This window comes from Pristis pectinata, chromosome 5 (assembly GCF_009764475.1).
Source record: "Pristis pectinata isolate sPriPec2 chromosome 5, sPriPec2.1.pri, whole genome shotgun sequence".
Taxonomy (NCBI): domain Eukaryota; kingdom Metazoa; phylum Chordata; class Chondrichthyes; order Rhinopristiformes; family Pristidae; genus Pristis; species Pristis pectinata.
The window spans coordinates 69,731,983-69,745,186 of record NC_067409.1 but is presented as its reverse complement, the minus strand read 5'-3'; the positions used below and the strand labels follow the sequence as shown (position 1 = coordinate 69,745,186).

General features: G+C 42.7%; 1 protein-coding gene across 2 annotated transcripts in view; it reads left to right on the top strand.

Annotated features, from left to right (window-relative positions):
• The first annotated feature begins 8,942 nt into the window (after positions 1–8,942).
• ulk4 (unc-51 like kinase 4) overlaps positions 8,943–13,204 on the top strand; it is a 527,384-nt gene continuing 523,122 nt past the window's right edge. For both annotated transcript variants that reach the window (XM_052015441.1, XM_052015440.1), the window contains exon 1: positions 8,943–9,011. The gene's annotated coding sequence lies outside the window, so the exon portion shown is untranslated. The remainder of the gene's footprint in view (positions 9,012–13,204) is intronic.

The window sequence follows — 13,204 nt, the reverse complement described above, 5'->3', positions numbered from 1 at the left end:
GGAAAATCCCCTGTAATTTTTGCAGTATTTTCAAAATGTTTAGTGTTGCAGAATATTTTAGAAATGTGTTACCATTCAAAACACACTAAATTAAAATTCCCGTAATAGACGTTAACCTTTGCAGCACCGTCAGAAGTAGGAAATGGTGACTCATTATTATGAGGGGGAATCAAGCTGGGAATTTCTCCTTTTTGACATCATATCTCCGGCACTATGATGGTGACCACACTTCAAAAACATTTCATTGATTGTAAAATGCTGTAGGACATTCAATGAGAGACATGAAATCCTAGTATTCATTTGAAACAAAGAACTCCACATTTAACAAGCATAGTCCTTGGGTTTGTTCTGATGCTGTCTTTACGTTGCAACACATAAAATGTACTGGAAAAAGGTGAACAAGCTGGATTTCCTTTATTTCACTGGAAAAGACAACACTGCAAGGTGACCTAATGGAGGTATTAAAAATTGATTAGGTATTGACAGAGTAGGCACAGAGGGAGTGTTGCCCCAGGAGACTCATGTAAAGTTGTTACTCCCAATTTACAAGAGGCACCAAAAATTTAGCTGAGTCTTCTTTACCGACAGGGTTGTGAGATTGCTCTTGGAGGGACAAATGAGATGAATTGTCTAAATGCATTTCAGTGGCACAGGAGACAGAAATGAAAGTGACCATGGAAGATTCTTCTTTCGTGGAGATAGGGGAGGGAGGATGGGAGGAGGTTTGTGTTGAGCATTAGTGCCAGCTTGTGCTCGGTGAGATGAATGGCCTGTTTCTGTGTTCAATTTTTGATATAACTATTTACATAAATTATTCTAAATAAACATTAGGACAAAAAGAGTAACACTGTTTAAATTTTGAAATCTATTAGTCTGTGGATTAATCTAAAAGATGCTTCACAAAAAAATGTAACAATGTTTTATCACTGCCCAAGCAATTAGATTTTGGATGGTCCGATGACAGGATTTTGGTTTGTAAATTGTCAAGGAATATCAGAAGCAATTGTGCATGGATATCAACAAGCAAAAATCTGCAGATACTGGAAATCTGAAATATCATAGAAAAAGCTGAAAATGTGTAGCAGGTCAGCAGCACATGTGGGAGGAGAAATGGAGTCAATATTCCAGGTCAATAATCTGTCATCAGAACTCAACTAAAGTTACAGATTAAAATAAATTTAAGGTTGCAGGGAAAAGGAGAGAGGCAGAGAGAACAAAAGGACAGGTCTGGGATAGGGTGGCCAGAGAGATTCAATGGCTCCATCATCAGTTTCTTTAATCAATTATCCCACCCTCCATCTCACTACAGACCTCCTCATTTCCTTCTCGCTGCCCCTCCTCCTTTTCTCTCCAACTTAAAACATATTTATCCTTTACTTTTCTGACTTCTGATGAGGGGTCATCAACCTGAAATGTTAACTCTGTTTCTCTCTTCACAGATGCTGTCTAGCCTGCTGAGTGTGTCCAACATTTTCTGTTTTATTTTTAGCACTTCCTTTGAGTTTACTAATTAATTTCAAATGTTTGTTAATACTTTATTGCTCACCATATTTAAATAAAAAAAGACATTTTTTGAATCATAGAATCATACAGAATGGAAACAGGCCCTTGGCCCACAAAGTCCACACCAACCATCAACTATCCATTTTTACCCTAATCTTATACTAATTCCACTTTATTCTTCCCATATTCTCATCAACTTCCCCCCCTCCAGATTTTTTTAAATTTTTTAAAAAAATTTTATTTACAGCGTGGTAACAGACCCTTCCGGCCCAACGAGTCCGCGCCGCCCATTTTAAACCCAAATTAACCTACCTGTACGTCTTTGGAATGTGGGAGGAAACTGGTGCACCCGGAGGAAACTCACGCAGACACGGAAGAATGTACAAACTCCTTACAGACAGCGGCGGGAATCGAACCCTGATTGCTGGTGCTTAATAGCGTCGCGCTAACCGCTACGCTACCATGCCGCTCACCAAGAGACGGGACATTTTACGGTGATCAATTAACACGTCTTTGGGATGTGGAGGAAACTGGAACACACAGGGGAAAACGTGCAATCCCCACACAAACAGCAACCGAGATCAGTATTGAACCCAGATCTCTGGCTCAGTGAGGCAGCGGGTCTACCAGCTGTGCCACTGTGCTGCCTGTACGTTGAATTGCATGATCATGAAGAACCAAGAGCAAAGATGCCTTTTCTTAGAGATGATTACTGCAGAGACTGGACTGAAGAGTGAACAGCTGAAACAGTATTTCAATTGTTTAATGTTTTCTTTTCCATGATTGGGCTCCTTATTGGTTGTAAAAGAGAGCAACTTTGTCCACTATTTTTCTTTGAAAGGCTGCTTTCTCCTCTTTATCTTTGGAATCAATCAGCAAACAAATTGAAAGAGCTTTTTATGTTAGGTACCAAACAACAAAACAAACTTTAAATAAAACAGGTAACATACTTACATTCACCTCCATCATCTTTTTTAAATTGCCAATTACAACAACCAGAAAAATTTGTTTTCATATATAACCCTCAATGTAACAACACTATCCAAGGACCTTTCAGGAGCTTTATCAGACAAAATTTGATTCTGACTTACATGTAGGATTAAGGCAGATGACCAAAAACGATCAGAGAGAGAGGTTTTAATGACTATCTAAAAGGAGGAAAGAGAAGTGGAGAGGTGGAGCAATGAAAACCGGGGTTGTGAAAGAGGCCAGTATTGGGAGAGGACAATTTTAGGGTTGATTAAAATGACATTGCCATCAACCAAAGATCAAATGCATTTTTGGGGGGCATTCAGAACAAACTCAAAATCACAATTAAACAAGAGGAGGTTATCATGTCATATGCCAACACATACCCTCATTTCACAGCTTCTATGTCCCTTTGTTCACGTTCTCTTCCTCTGACTGCCCTCATTAACTTATCAACTAGATCACATCATTGCAGCTTATTCATGCGGCAATTTTGCCCAACCAGTGATATTCCTTTTGTTTAATGCCATTCTCCCCCACCCTCACTGCATCTTAAAACTAAATTATTTTCTCTTTTTTGCAGTCTTGATAAAGGGTATTTGACCTGAAACTTAACTCTGTTTCTCTTCCCACAGATGCTGTCTGACTTGCGAAGTGTTTCCAGCATTTTCTGTTTTTTATTTCAGGTTTTCTAACATCTGCAGTCTTTTTTAATTTCCCATGAATCATGCTGTTTCTTTTGTCAACAACTCTTTTAAGCATATATGATTGATTCTTTTCTCTTGAGAAGACTGAGGGGTGACCTGTGATATGTCTCTAAAATGATGAAAGATTTTGACAATCTTTTATTTTTGAGGGGAAGAGCAGAACAAGAGGTCATCATTATAAGCTTGTCACCTAGAAGTCCAAGAAAGGATTCAGAAGGAACTTCTTTACTTGAAGTGTGGTGACAATGTTGGATGTAGTGCAACAATAGCACAGATGATTTAAAGGGAAGGCTGCACACGCATATGAGGGAGAAGAGGATAGATTTAGTGGAAAAGAGGAAGGAAGATCGAATGGGAATAACAGCCTCTTCTTGTGGGGACATTTCATGTAAACCACCTTTCTCCTTATGTAATCCTAATCCTTGGAAAGTGTGGTTCCAGCAATGTCCAGTGAGTTCTTGTTACTGTGAAAATCTGGGGTAGATGGTGTGAGTCTTGTAGCAGGTCTCCAAGGTGATCAGCCTCCGGCACATTGAAATAACGTAGGTAAGTTGACAACTTCAGGATAAAGATTAGCTCCAAAAACTCCTTGCGCAGAATAGGCACTGTGACAGAATGGGTATGCTAAATTGCATCTATTTAAATGCTGGCAAGGCTGGTTTGACTGGTAAAGTGGATGAATTTAGAGTGCTGATTAACACATGGGGTTATAAAATTGTAGCTATCGCAGAGACATGATTGAGTTCATTGGCATATGCACAAGTGGCATACATGTACTTGTGCATGTGACAATGAATTCAACTTTGACAAAGAGACCATCACTGCAGTAATGAGGGAGGATATCTGAGAGAACTCTTTATATGAGGACCTATAAGTGGGGATTAGAAATAAGAGGGCGGAAAATATTGGTTGGGATTATACTGCAGGCAGCAGGAGGTAGAGAAAGCAGACACTTAAGCAAAGCACAGTGAGGTGTAAGAGCAATCGGATTATAACTAGTAGGGAAATGAAACTTTCCCATTGTTAACTGGGATCATAGTGTAAAAGGTTTAGATGGGGTGGAATTTCTAAAATGGATTCAGCAGAGCTTCTTGTGCCTATACATTGATAGTCCCACGAGGGATGGGGCAGTGCGAGCCTGAATCCTAAAGTCAAAGTAGAGTTTCTTGTCATATGCACAATTACATGTATGCACAGGTGTAATGAAAACCTAACTTGCAGCAGTATCACAGATACATAGAATTAGATAAGCAGCATTCAAGAAAAACATAAATTATACACAATTTTTAGAAGAAAGAACACAATTAGAACAAAAACAAAGTCCATTTTAGTGCAAAGTGATCAAAGTGGTCATAGTGTTGCTAAACTGTAGTGATTAAGGTTTTGCTGGTTGGTTCAAGAACTGAATGGTTGAAGGGAAGTAGCAGTTCTTGAACCTTGTAGTGTGGGACCTTAGGCTTCTGTAATGAAGTCAGGCAAGTAGTTGATGTGTCAGTGAGTGAGCACTTTGGAGATGGTGACCATAACTTTGTAAGTTGCAAAGTAATTGTGGAAAGGGATGAGGCTGGTAAGGAAATTAAGGTTCTGAGTTGGGGAAAGGCTGATTTCACATCATTAGATAGGACTTGGCAAATGTAGACCAGGAGCAGCTACTAGCACCTAAATCTACATCTGACAAGTGGTTGGCTTTCAAAGATATAGTGAGAGTTCAGGTCCAATGTTGTTCCCTTCAGGGTGAAAGGACAGAATGGCAAATTCCAGGGAACCCTGGATGTTAAGGGACATTGAGAGTTTGATTAGGGTAAACAATGAAGCATATGGAGAAATGGAGGACACCCTTCAGGAGCAGGAGTAGAGCCACTGCCTCACAACGCCCGAGATCTGGGTTTCACTCTTAACCTTGGGTGCTCTTTATGTGCAGTTTGCATGTTCTCCCTGTGATTGCATGGGTTTCTCCTGGGTGCTCCGGTTTCCCCCCACATCCCAACGATGTGTGGGTTGGGGAGATTAATTGCCACTGTCAATTACCCTTGTATGTAAGTGAGTGGTAGAATCTGGGGAGAGTTGATGAGGATGTGGGGAGATTAAAAAAAAGGTATGTGTGTCAAATTAGCATAAATGGGTGGTTGATTGTCGGCACAGACTCGGTGGGCCGAAGGGACTGTTTCTGTGCCATTTCTCTCCATGACTCTATGACTCTCACTATTAGAGGCATAAAGGCTCAAATAACCACCTCTAGTGCTGAGTGTAGAGCGTAGAAGGATGCTTAAAGAAATTACAAGGACAAAGAGGGGCAATGAAATATCATGAGCAGATAAAATTAAATAAAACCCAAAGACATATTTTTATATATGTTAAGAGCAAGTCAGAGACTGAATGGGGCCCATTAGAGACCTAAAGGTCAATTGTGCATTAAGCCACAGGAAGCGGGTAAGGTCTTAAATGAATATATTTCTTCCAGATTCACTGAGGAGAAAGATGTTGTCATTGGAGATTTTGGGGAAGAAGATGAGGATACTGTATTTTAGAGCATATTATCACTAAAAAGGAGATATTGGATGTCTTAGCAGATATAAAAGTGGATAAATCCCTCAGATCTTATGTGTCCCAGGCTGGGAGGCAAGGGACGAGATTGCTAGAGCCCAACAGAGATTCAATCCTGACCTCGGGTGCTGCCTGTGTGGAGTTTGCATGTTCACCCTATGAATGCACGGGTTACCTCTGGGTGCTCTGGTTTCCTCCCACATCCCAAACACGTGCAGGTTGGTATGTTAACTGGACACTCTAAATTGCCGCTAGTGTGGAAAAAGTCTTTTTCCCATGATAGGGGTATCAAGGCAGGCACAGTAGTGTTGCAGTTAGCTTAATGACCAGTGACCCAGGTTCAATTCCGGCCACTGTCTGTAAGCAGTTTGTATGTTCTCCCCATGTCTGCGTGGGTTTCCTCCAGGTGCTCCGGTTTCCTCCCACATACAAAGACGTACAGGTTAGGAAGTTGTGGGCATGCTATGTTGGCGCTGGAAGCATGGTGACACTTGCGGGCTGCCCCCAGAACACTCCATGCAAAAAGATGCATTTCACTGTGTGTTTCGATGCCTGTCACTCTCTGCGTAAAATACTTCCCTGCTCTAACCTTAAAAGCATGTCCTCTGGTGTCTGACATTTCTACCCTGAGGAAAAGATTCTGACTGTCTACCCTATCTATGCCTCACATAATTTTAAAAACCTCTATCAGATCTCCCCTCAGCCTCCGATGCTCTAAGGAGAACAACCCAAGTTTATCCAACCTTGCCTTATAGCTCATACCCTCTAATCCAGGCAACATCCTGGTAAACCTCTTCTGCACCCTCTCCACAGTCTCCACATCCTTCCTTTAATAGGGTGATCAGAACTGCACCCAGTACTCCAAGTGTGGTCTGACTAAAGTTTTGTATAGCTGCAGCATGAGCTGACTTCCTTACTCTGAAACTCAACAATCCTACTAATGAAGGCAAGTATTCTTTACCACTTTATCCACTTGCATAGCCACTTTCAGTGAACTATGGACCTGGACCCCAAGTTCCCTCTGTACCTCAATGCTATTTCGGGGCCTCCAGTTAACTGTATATTTTCTCCTTTCACTTGACCTCCCAAAATGCAACACCACACATTTGCCTGGATTAAACTCCAACTGATCTATATCCCACTGTATTCTTTGATAGTCCTTTACACTGTCCACAGCTCCACCAATCTTGGTGTCATCTGAAAACTTGATAATCCAGCCATCTACCTTTTCATCCAAATCATTGCTATATATCACAAACAATGGAGGTCCCAGCACTGATCCTTGTGAAACATCACTAGTCACGGACCTCTAGGCAGAATAACAGCCTTCCACCCCTACTCTCTGTCTTCTATGGGCAAGCCAGTTCTGAATCCAAACTTGCAATTCACCCTGGATTCCATGCATCTTTTTTTTAATCAACCTACCACAAGGGACTTCCTCAAATGCCTTACTTAAGTCCATGTAGATAATGTCCATTGCCTTACCCTCATTAAGCTCCTTTGTCACCTTCTCAAAAAACTTGATCAAGTTTGTAAGGTGTGACTTGCCCAGCACAAAGCCATATCGACTGTCCCTAAGCGGCACATGCCTTTCCAAATAAATCCATCCCTCAGTATGTTCTCCAATAGCTTCCCCAACACTGATGTGAGGCTCACTGACCAATAGTTACCTGGATTATCCCCATTTCCCTTCTTGAACAAAGACACCACATTTGCTGCTCTCAAGTCCTCTGGAACCTTGCTCATTGCTAGTGAGGACACAAAGATCTTTGTTAAAAGCACCAGCAATCTCCTCACTTTTTTCTTTCAGTATTCTGGGATATATTCTACGAGGCCCCTGAGACTTATCCAATTTAACACTTTTCAGAAGACCCAGCACTACCTCCTCCTTAATCTCAAAATGTCCCAGCACATTAGCATGCCCCATTCTGCCTTCACCATCCTCCAAATCCTTCTCCTCGATAAATACCGACACAAAGTACTCATTTAGTACCTTGGCCACATGTTGTGACTCTGACTGCAAGTTCCTTCCTTTATCCTTAAGTGGACCTACCCTCTCCTTAGTTATCCTCTTTTTCTTAATATAAGTATAAAATGCCTTGGGATTATCCTTGGTCCTATTCACCAAGAACATTTAACAGCCCCTTTTGGCCTTCCTAATCGCCTGCTTGAGCACTTCCCTGCTGTTTTTATATTCTACAAGGGCCCAATCTGATTTTAGCTTCCTAAACCTTATATATGGTTTCCTTTTCTTTCTGACTAAATTTTGGACCTCTCGGGCCATCCAAAGTTCCCCTACCACCCTTGTTCTAACTTCTTACCGGAACATGCCTATCCTGAACTCTGATCAGCTGGAGGTAGGAAATTTAAAGGGGATCTTGGGGTAATTTTTTTTACAGAGAGTGGTTTATATCTGGAATGCACAGGCAGAGGAGGTGGTGAAATCAGATACAATTATGATGTATAAGGGGCAGTTAGAGGGGCACGAATAGGCAAGGCATAGAAGAATACAGTTCTAATGTGGGCAATTGAGTTTAGTGTAAACGGGCAAAAAGGTTATCATGGATCGAGGGCCTCTTTCTGTGCTCTACGATTCAATGATTATATAGGTGAGTGGCAGAATCCGGGGGGGGGGTGGTTTTGAGGGGCATGTGGGGAGAATAAAATGGGAATAGTAGAGGATGAATTTAAATGGATGCTTGATGGTAGGTGTGGACTTGGTGTGCTGAAGGGCATATCTCTGTGCTGTTTGACTTTAAGACTGTGCATTTCCTTAAACACATAGTACAACACCTTGAATGCCTACTTTTTAAAGGGGCAATTAGTAAATTTGTTTGAATGTCTGTGTTTTCATCCACTCTTCATCCACTCTGCCTGCAGCGCCCGTGGAGTCCTCTGAGGGCAGGGCTTTGAGTGACAGCTCCTGTCTGCCCGGCCTCGGTTACCAGGGGTAACGGCCTCAGCGGTAACCAAGGAATGAAGCCATTTTTGCACATTGGGAGGGGGAAACTTTCCTGGAAACGCAATACAACAGAGTTTAACCTAGAGAAAGCAGACATAAATTACACATAGACAAATAATATTATATTTTGATTACGGTGGAGGGGATAGTGGTGAAACCGGTGGGTTTAAGGTCCAGGAAGCGAGTGTAGGGAAAGCTGATTCCCCCTCTAGTCTGCAGTAAATACTCCGGCCTCTCACACTTCCGGCCATTCGGGGGCGGGTCTGAGCAGCTCCAACGGTCGAGGTAGTGGACGGCTGGCGGTGGCTGTGAGTTGGTGTTGGAAGGTGGGGCTGATATCCCGACAGGCGTGTTGCTGTCAGCATCGGGCCGCTTCCGACGTGCTGTCTGTTAAGGGAGCCAGAGCCAGAGCCCGAGCCCGAGATGGGCAGTGGGGAAATGGGGGAAGAAGCACTGAAGGAGGGCAGCACTGCTTGGGGGTAGTGGGGAGGCCGTTTTGCGGGGGAGGGTAGAGTTGGGTGGGCAGTGGTGCTGGGGGGAGAGTTGGGGGCAGTGCTACTGGTGTGGGGTGGGGAGTTGGGTGGCAGCACCGCTGGGGGGGGGGGTGGAGAGTTGGGGGGCGGAGTGTTGGTGGGGTAGTGCCGCTGGGGGGGGGCGGAGTGTTGGTGGGGTAGTGCCGCTGGGGGGGTGGGCGGAGAGTTGGTGGGGTAGTGCCGCTGGGGGGGCGGAGTGTTGGTGGGGTAGTGCCGCTGGGGTGGGGGGTGGGGGGGGGGCGGAGAGTTGGGGTGGGCAGTGCCGCTGGAGTTGTGTGGAGAGTTGGAGCACTGCTCGGAGTGGAAGATTCTGCAAACCCCAGGACCTGTCAGCTTTCTCGGGTGGTGGGGAATGGTGCCAGGATAAGGCCAGAGGGAGTGTAACTCTAGCCACTATCGTGGACTCAGGTAATGCCTGGTCCTGCTTTAGGAACTGCACCTCAGAAGTACTTAAGTACTTTGGGGCTTCCTGTTTTTTATGGATAGTTGTGGAACAACTATTGGTTATCTCACTAGGGAGAGGTTCCTGATTCATCTGAGAGGGGCATGGGAGACCTTGCCAGACGTTCTGAGCTGGGGAGGGAGGTTAGTGACCAGAGACTGTGGGTGAAAAGTGAAATGAGCTCCTGCAGGGAGATCACAGGAACCTCCTAATGTGTTTAAGAGCTGGACTTCAAAGATAGTATTTTCTTGATTACTCTTGAGGTCATGTGCTGAAATAGAGTAATGCAAATGAAAAAATGGTGCAGAAAGGAGATCCTTCAATTCTTGGGGCACTGGGAACAATTCAGGAGAAGGTGGAATTTGGACAGACCTGATTGGGGCAATTGTTGTTATGGGAAGGATTGCTTGTGTTTTTGGGGAAAATTTAAATTAACTTTGCAGGAAGAAACGAGTCTTGTTGCAGTCCCAGGAGGGAGATGGACAAAACTGGATGTAGAAGGTTTTGTAAATCAGTCTGGAATAATTTAAGATCGAAGAGGAAACAAAGGTTTGGGGCGGGGGCAGAGGGGGAGGGATAAATAATATTTTCGAATGCTTATGTTAGTACAAGAAATCTGCAGAGTAAGTGTGATGAACTAGGGTGACAGATGTGGGAGTCTGAGATTACTGAAACATTGAGTCAAAGAGGCATACAGCAAAGGAGCAGGCCATTCTGTCCACCACCTCACACCAACCATTGCACCCATCTATAGTAATACAATTACCCACATGTGCTTAGTTACATTCTAAGTCTTGGCGATTCAATACTTGTCCAGATACTTTTTAAATGTGAGAGTATCTGCCTCCACCTCAGTCAGCACGTTTCAGATTCTGACGACTGTCTGGGAAGAAAAAAGAGTTCTCCCTTGGATACTCTCTGAATCAGCCACCTCTGTTTTAAACCTGTGCCCATTTGTTTTAGACACCTTCATCATGGGGAAAAAGATTTTTACTGTTTATACTATCTCTTCCTCTCATAATGTTGTATACTTGTATCAGGTCATGCCTCAGCCTCCTGCTCCAAGAAAAACAAACCAAGCCTATCCAATCTCCTTATAACAGAAATGCTCCAATCCAAGCAACATCCTGGTGCATCTCATTTATACTCTCTCCAGTGTAATTACATCTTTCCTGCAATATGGTGAACAGTGCTCTAAGTATGGTCTAACCAATGTTTTATGAAGTTATGCTGAGACTTCCAAGCTTTTATATTCTGTGCCGTGGCCAATGAAGGGAAGCATCTCATGCTGCCTTCACTGCCCTCTCCACCCATGCTGTCACTTCCAGGCATTTATAGACTTGTACCTGATGTCCCTTTGTTCATCAGTCCTCCCTCGAGCCTTGCCATTTACTGTATATGACCTACCCTTGTTTGTCCTCCCAAATGCATTGCTTCATGGTAGCCATAGCCCTGTCCAACTTTCCAGCTGATCTCTATTGTGCTGTAGCCTCAGGTAACATTCCTCGTTATTTACAACACTATCAATTTTTGTGTCATCTGCAAACTTCTTAATCATATCTCTAACATTCACATCCAAGTTGTTTCTGTATATCACAAACAAAGGTCTCAGCACTGACTGTTTTGGTTTATCACATTGGGGGAAAAAAGAACTCCACCACCACCCACTATCTCCTATCACCAACCCAATTTTGGATCCATTTTGCCAGCTTGCCCTGGATCCTACGTGCGCTGACTTTTTGACAAAGTCCTGCCTACCATGCGGGACTTGGTCAAAAGCCCTAAAGTCTGTGCAGAGAATGTCTCCAGCACTCCCCTCACCAATACTCATTGTTACTTCTTCAAAAAATTCTATTAAATTAGTGAGAAAGATGCACCTCATCAGGCTTTGGGGATCTGTCCACTGTTACAAACCAGCAACAAAAGAACACACTGAGTCATGATTCAGTGTTAAAAACTACTTTATTAATAGCTACTTATGATAATAAGAAAAATAAAAGTAAAAATGTTAATGTTAAACCTTAAACATTAACCCCAAAAACTAAACTCGTAGTGTGTGTGTGTGGCAAATTCCCAAACTCCAAGTCCCTCTAGGAATGGTTCTTAAAGTTCCAGTCAGAAAGCCATAAGGTGAAACATGAGCAAAGGCCTCTTCAACAACCACCGTTGTCTGAAGATAAGACATAGATGTAGAGAGAAAATAGAGATATTACAAAATCCAAATGTTCTACGACGGAACCCATACAACACCTCAGTATTTACTCAGCAGTGACCACTCCACCGCATCTGCTGTGATGCCGTCCACACAAGTACCTGTTTCCCTCCGCAGGTTAACGACAAAGTGGACTCCACCGGATTACTCTTTAAATCCATACGTGGATTGTAGTGACAGGCACAGTTATTGTTTCTCATCCATCGACAGAGAAGCTAGCAGGCTGGTGTCTCTTGCTCTCTTCTCCCTCTCTCTCTCTCCTCTGACTGACTTCTTCAACAACATCCTTTATCTTTTGTTGACGTAAGCACGCCGCACGCGCGCACACACACACACACACTATGCCCTATCTTAAAGGGACATTCACCAATAGTAACCTAGTCCATAACACCACCTTTATTCATTCCAAGATATCTAGCACCTCCATGTTCCTAACATTCACGTGCTGCAGGACGTCATTGGCCTGCTTCTTAAACTCTCCTTCTCCAATATCCTTCTGCTCAGTGAATACAGACAAGAAGTATCCATTAAGGACCTTGCCCACATTCTCTTTCTGCATTGTCCAGATTGCCTGTTTGGTCTCTGAGGGGACCTTCTCTTTCCCTGGCTATCCTTTTGCTCCTAATGTACTTACAAATATAGTAAAACATTGAGAATCTGCTATCCAGCCATTTGGAAATCCTGATGGTTCAGCATTTGGCTCACTGAGTAATGTTTGCCACACTCCCTGCTGGGGCCAGTTCCCAAGCTCCTTTTCTTTTTCAATATTTTTATTAATTTTCAAATTAATACAGATTAATATATATAACATCAATGATTATACATGTGATACAAAGAGATCGGGAAGACAATCATGACATATATAATCATAAAGAATAAAAAATATATTCTAGACCCCATGGTCTCTTAGTAAGCAAATATAATACAAAAAAAATCACAAGGGAAAGGAAAAGATTTATTGTATCATAAAAAAAAGAACCTCCAAATCAAAAAAAATTATAAGTAATAAATCGAAACAAACTAAAAAAAAAATTTCAAAAGAAGAAACACTGGACTGATATTTCTCAATGAAAAAAGAGCATTATTATGTCGTCAACTCCGCTCCTCTAAATTCAAAGGCTATTGAAAAGGGATCGATATCATATGAAAATATTGAATAAATGGACTCCAAACTTCCTCAAATTTAAGCAAAGAATCAACAGTGCCACTCCTAATTTTTTCTAAGTTTAAACATGATATGGTTTGAGAAAACCATTGAAAAGTAGTAGGAAGTATTGGATCCTTCCAGTTAAACAAAATGGATCGCTTGGCCATAAATGTGACAAAGGCAAT